Here is a 6,390-nt window from a genome sequence, read left to right as displayed (position 1 = left end):
TTGATATGTATATAATGCTTTTAATTTATTACGACTGTGCCAATGTTTTGTGAATTTGTTTATAAATAAATAAAATAACAAATAAATAAATAAAATAACAAATAAATAAATAAATGAATAAAGTGAAAAAATTAATTAACAAAAATAAATAAATAAATAAATAAAAATAAATAAATAGATCAAACATAAACATACAAGTACATTTTTTCCAATTATTGAATTTGTTTACGTATGTTTTGCGGGATGACCAATAGCTTTAGCTAAATGGGCTTCCTCAGCTGTATATGTGGAAATTGAAAAAAAAAATAAAATAAATAAATAAATAAATAAATAAATAAATAAATAAATAGGGAGTGAGAGCAGAGACAATGGGAAGGGCGTGATTCTTACAAATTGATATAAATTTAGTATCTCACGAATAAATCTATTCCTACTGACTGTGATGTGATGAGGTCAAGCAGATTCGACCAATCAGATACCGGTATTGATGAATGACGCGTTCCTCATTCATAAACTTATAGCACTTTAGGTTTATACGTCAAAATCATCTTACTGGTAGTAATGATCAAAATTGAATAACTTCAGGAAGAACTAAGACATTTCTTTGTAATTATAGTGACGTGTACGGCTGAATTCTCGCCACCTATATGTAGGAACTAGGAAATACGCATGTCTGTCAAGAAATAACATCACTTACATAAAGCGTTTTAAATGTTTATTTTGATTATAATGATGGTAAACAAAAGCAATCATCATTTATGCTGTGCACCTTCTATATAACTATGTTGTTCACTCTTTGCCTGTTTTTTTGCTTTTGAAACAATGTTATTATTCTCCTAATTTGTCAATGTTTTGTGAATTTGTTTATGTATATTTTAAGGGACACCCCTTGTAATAGCTTTTGCTAAATGGGCTAAGTCAGCTGTATGTATTTTATGTATATAGCTGAAATATGAATAAATAAATAAATAAGTATTAAATAAATAAATAAATAAATAAATGAACAGGTAATGAAAAAATAAATAAATAAATAAATAAATAAATAAATAAATAAATAAATAAATAAATAGATAAATAAATAAATAAATAATATATTTAGCTACTATATTTTATAGTTGAGAAATTTATCTAATGTAAATAAATAAATAGATAAATAAATAAATAAATAAATAAATAAATAAATAAATAAATAAATAAATAAATAAATAAATAAATAAATAAATAAATAAATAGGGAGTGAGAGCAGAGACAATGGGAAGGGCGTGAAAGATTGCAAATTGGTATAAATTTAGTATCTCACGAATAAATCAAAGTATTCTACTGACTGTGATGAGGTCAAACAGATTTGACCAATCAGATACCGGTATTGATGAATGACGTGTGAACATTTCAAGTGTGTGTCACCCGGAGTGTGTCATTCATAAACTTATACCATTTTATCTTTAGGTTACGTCAAAACCGTCTTACTGGTAGTAATGATTTTTGCTTGCTGTTGTTCTTGTTTGGATAAAACATTGACATATAAGTACATTTCTTTTTCAATCAAATGTTTAATAACTTCAGGAAGAACTAGATTGCCTAATACTAAGACATTTTTTTGTAATTATATCATCACTGAGAGTGACGTCTATGGCTGAATTCTCGCCACCTATATGTAGGAATTAAGAAATACGCATGTCTGTCAAGAAATAATATCTCTTACAAAAAACAAAATGTTTATTTTGATTAAAATGATGGTAAACAAACACATTATGCTGTTGCACCTTTAACTATATAGCTATCTTACTCACTGTTTGCCTGTTTGTTTTAACAATTTTACTTTTGAAACAATTTTAATATGCTCCTAATTTTAATATGCTCCTAATTATGACTACTGTTCATATTTTGGGAATTTGTTTGTTTTAAGGTACACCCCTTGGAATAGCTTGAACTAAGTGGGCTACCTCAGATGTATGTATTGTATGTGTATAGCTGAAATTTGAATAAATAAAATAAATAAATAAATAAATAAATAAATAAATAAATAAATAAATAAATAAATAAATAAATAAATAAATAAATAAATAAATAAATAAATAAATAAATAAATAAATAAATAAATATGGAGTGAAAACAGAGACTATGGGAAGGGCGAGAAAAATTACGAATTGATATAAATTTAGTATCTCACGAATAAATCAAAGTATTCCTACTAACTGTGATGAGGCCAAACAGATTGACCAATCAGATACCGGTATTGATGAATGACGTGTGAAAATTTCAAGTGTGTGTCACCCGGAGTGTGTCATTCATAAACTTATACCACTTTATCTTTAGGTTACGTCAAAATCGTCTTACTGGTAGTAATGATTTTTGCTTGCTGTTGTTCTTGTTTGGATAAAACATTGACATAAGTACATTTTTTCCCAATCAAATGTTTAATAACTTCAGGAAGAACTAGATTGCCTAATACTAAGACATTTCTTTGTAATTATATCATCACTGAGTGACGTCCACGGCTGAATTCTCGCCACCTATATGTAGGAATTAGGAAATACGCATGTCTGTCAAGAAATAACATCACTTACAAAAACGTTTTAAATGTTTTTTTGATGAAACGGATGGTAAACAAAAGTAATAATCATTTATGCTGCTGCACCATTAAATATATAGGGAATAAATAAATAAATAAATAAATAAATAAATAAATAAATAAATAAATAAATAAATAAATAAGGAGTGAAAGCAGAGACTATTGGAAGGGTGTGATTCTTTCAAATTGATATAAATTTAGTACCGGTATCTCACGAATAAAGCAAAGTATTCCTACTGACTGTGATGAGGTCAAACAGATTGACCAATCACATACCTGTATCGATGAATGACGTGTGAACATTTCAAATGTGTGTCACCCGGAGTGTGTCATTCATAAACTTACTACTTTAGGTTACGTCAAAATCGTCTTACTGGTAGCAATGATTGCTTGCTGTTGTTCTTGTTTGGATAAAACATTGACATACGAGCGTACAAGTACATTTTTTTTCAATTATTGTAGTAATCAAATGTTGAATAATTCAGGAAGAAGCAACTATGGGAAGGGCGTGAAAGATTACAAATTGATTTATATTTAATATCTCACGAACTACTGACTGTGATGAGGTCTACTGGCAGATTTGACCAATCAGATACCGGTATTGATGAATGACGTGTACAAAATTCGGTCTGTCATTCATAAACTTCAGGTTTAAGTTACGTCAAAAATCGTCCGGTAGTAACGTTTTTTGTTTTTGCTTGCTGTGGTTTTGTTTTGGTTTTTTTTTGGTGTTTTTTTGTATTTTTTTACTAAATTTGTTACCATTGTAGTAATGAAATGCTGTATAACTTACGAAAGGAATGTATTTAAAAAGACATTTCTTACATTTAAAATGTTTTCTTTATAATTACATCGATGTACAGCAGAATTTTCTTCCAATTACAGAAATTACATCACTCGTAAATTTTGATTAAAATAAAAATTATGGTAAACAAAAGCAATCATCATTTAAGCTGATGCACTTTGAACTATAGCTAATTACGCACACCTTGCCTGTTTTTTAAAGACATTTTTGCTTTTATTATCAATGTTTTGTGAATTTGTTTATGTATGTTTTAAATGATGCCATATAGCTAAATGGGCTTCCTCAGCTGTATATGTGGAAATTGAAATAAATAAATAAATAAATGATTTAATAAATAAATAAATAAATAAATAAATAAATAAATAAATAAATAAATAAATAAATAAATAAATAAATAAATAAATAACCGGTTAGACATGAAAGCATAAATTATTAGAAGGGTGTGAAAGATTTCAAATTGATGCCTTACTTCAACACTAAATCAAAGTATTCCTACTGACTGTGATGAGGTCAAAAATATTTGACCAATCAGATAGCAGTATCGATGGATGACGTATGAAAATGTCAAGTGTGTGTCACTCATAAACTTACCATTTTAGGTTACGTCAAAAATCTTGAGGTAGTAATGATTTTGCTTGATGTTGTTTTTGTTTGGATCAAACATTGGCCTAGAAGTACATTTTTTACAATTATTGCAGTGATCAAAATTGATATTGTATAATTTGAGGAAGAACGAAATTCTATCTCATTGATTAATGCGTAAGCCACTTCTTCAGGTTAAGCAATTTCATAGCGTCAATGAGTGACAGATATCAATTATGTGGTACATGGAAGAAATAGATCTTCTTCCATGATTGGTACTTACGCATGTTTTGCACAAGCTACAAAAAGATTTTTACAACATTTCTTATTTGCATATAATTCAGGCATGTCATCTGGATGACAGGTAGGGCTGAATTCTCTCGCCTGTCTATAAATTAAAGAAAACTTATGAACAGATGAAACCCGTTTTTAAATGTTTATTTTGATGAAAATTGTGAGATACGAAAGCTTAACAGTATTTCCTTTCAAAAATGTATTGAACTAAAGTACTATTATATTAACATAAATTTCTAACAGAATCCGCAATGTTACCCAGGTTTTGTAAAATTTTGGAAAAGTAGTTCTATAACCATATAACCTCATTTGCTCAGATTGTGTGCATAATTAACATTGTCATCTGTCACGTAGATGACTATTGTCATTCAGTTAATGTCATGACGCAGTGACTTATATCAATATAAATATAATGTTTAAGACGTGTAGCAGCTGGACGATGCGCATGTTTAATGAAAACATTTTGAATTAAAACATAATTAACAAAACCTATATAGTGAGTCAAACTTACATGTTTAGTTTTTTTTCGGTGGTTTGAAAAAGAGAAGAGCAAAACAAAAATATTCCATTGGTTTTCATAATTTTGTTAACCTTAATTTGTTCGCCATTTTTTTCTTTAATAATTCTCTTTGCCGCCCCTTCTTCTTCTCCCCCTTTTTTTTACCGCCCCTGTTTTTAACCCCCCCCCCCCCCAAGTACGCGTTTGATGGCGTTGATCAACTATACCTAAATGGCCGCTATAGCTAAAGATATGGGCAATGATTATATTTCAGCAGTTTGTGCATATGGAATTTGAATCAACATTTTTAATATCAGTATGTGGAAACAGACCTGATATAAACATGATAAAAGCAGACAATATTAAAGTTAATAATTAAAAAGTTTAAAATTATGAGACAAAAACCTATGGTATGATGTATGGCGTCTTTGCACAATATTCATCAATACTTTCGAAATAATCAATTGCTTTGTAAATCAGATATGCCAATCAAAATGATGCACGTGCGCATGTTTTGGTGATGTAAAGCCAATGTGGAGAGAAACTAAATCCAAAATGAACGAAACAGTTTTCACACTTTTTTATTTCCTTGAAATTCTAGAGAGATTCACTTTGAAATTTTGCTCAAAGAACTACCGACAAGAAGAAAAACAATTTGTAGTAGGTTGTTTTCGAAGGGGTAGTATATAATAGGCCTTAGTTTCATAGTGGTATTTCGGAACTACCCTGTGCAATTTCTTAATTGTCCTTCAAGACTTGCAATCAATGATATTTATTTTCTTTCTTAATCTTATTCACACTGTTACATCTAAACTGTTGAAATACGCCCAGGTTTTGAAGAATCGGATATAGCTTGAAACGCCACAATTAAATATAGCTAAGCTCAGCCGATCAAGAGTAAGAGACACTTTATCCTGAATTGCAGACACTATGATCAAACGTCGAGAACCATTAAAGACACACTGCATGCCTTTTTGTTGCTGAAAGAATATTTCCTTTGTCAGAATAAGCGACCACTTTCCATACAAGGAGAAAATGTTTTTCTGTTTTGCCGGATGAAACACATACAATTCAATTTTATTCTTTTAATTGGACCAAACTGTGAATTAAAGTTCAAATTCTATATTCCATCAATTTTAAGAAGAAAATGGGAAACAGTATGCATTTCAGTGTTTTTTTTTGTATATATCAATCACTTTGATCCTAAAGACTTTTACAAAGAAAAACAATCAGAATCATGTCTTATACGTTCATTAAAGGTAAAGACAATGGAGTGATAGCCAATACAATTATGATTAGACTTGTGTCAAGTCTGTGAATTTAGGAACGGATATTGTAGGAAAACATGCAAATATAAGGGATGCTGGTAGCTCGTTCATCAATTGTCATATTTTATCTACTGCTAACCGGGCTGCTGGCATCTACTGCTGTTAAGATCATCAATTGTCACATCTATACTGCTAATTAAATTGTCGTATATGCTGCTGATATCAGTAGCTCATCAATTCATGTATCTACATTCTACTATAGCAGATAGTTCACCAATTCCCATGTCTACAGCGGATATCAGGTAGTTTATCAGTCCCCATATAGTCGGGTATCTACCAGGCTTTAATGTGCACCCCCCCCCCCCAGGAC

This window comes from Amphiura filiformis, chromosome 12, assembly GCF_039555335.1.
Source record: "Amphiura filiformis chromosome 12, Afil_fr2py, whole genome shotgun sequence".
In the NCBI taxonomy this organism is placed as follows: Eukaryota; Metazoa; Echinodermata; class Ophiuroidea; order Amphilepidida; family Amphiuridae; genus Amphiura; species Amphiura filiformis.
This window is presented reverse-complemented; position numbering follows the sequence as displayed.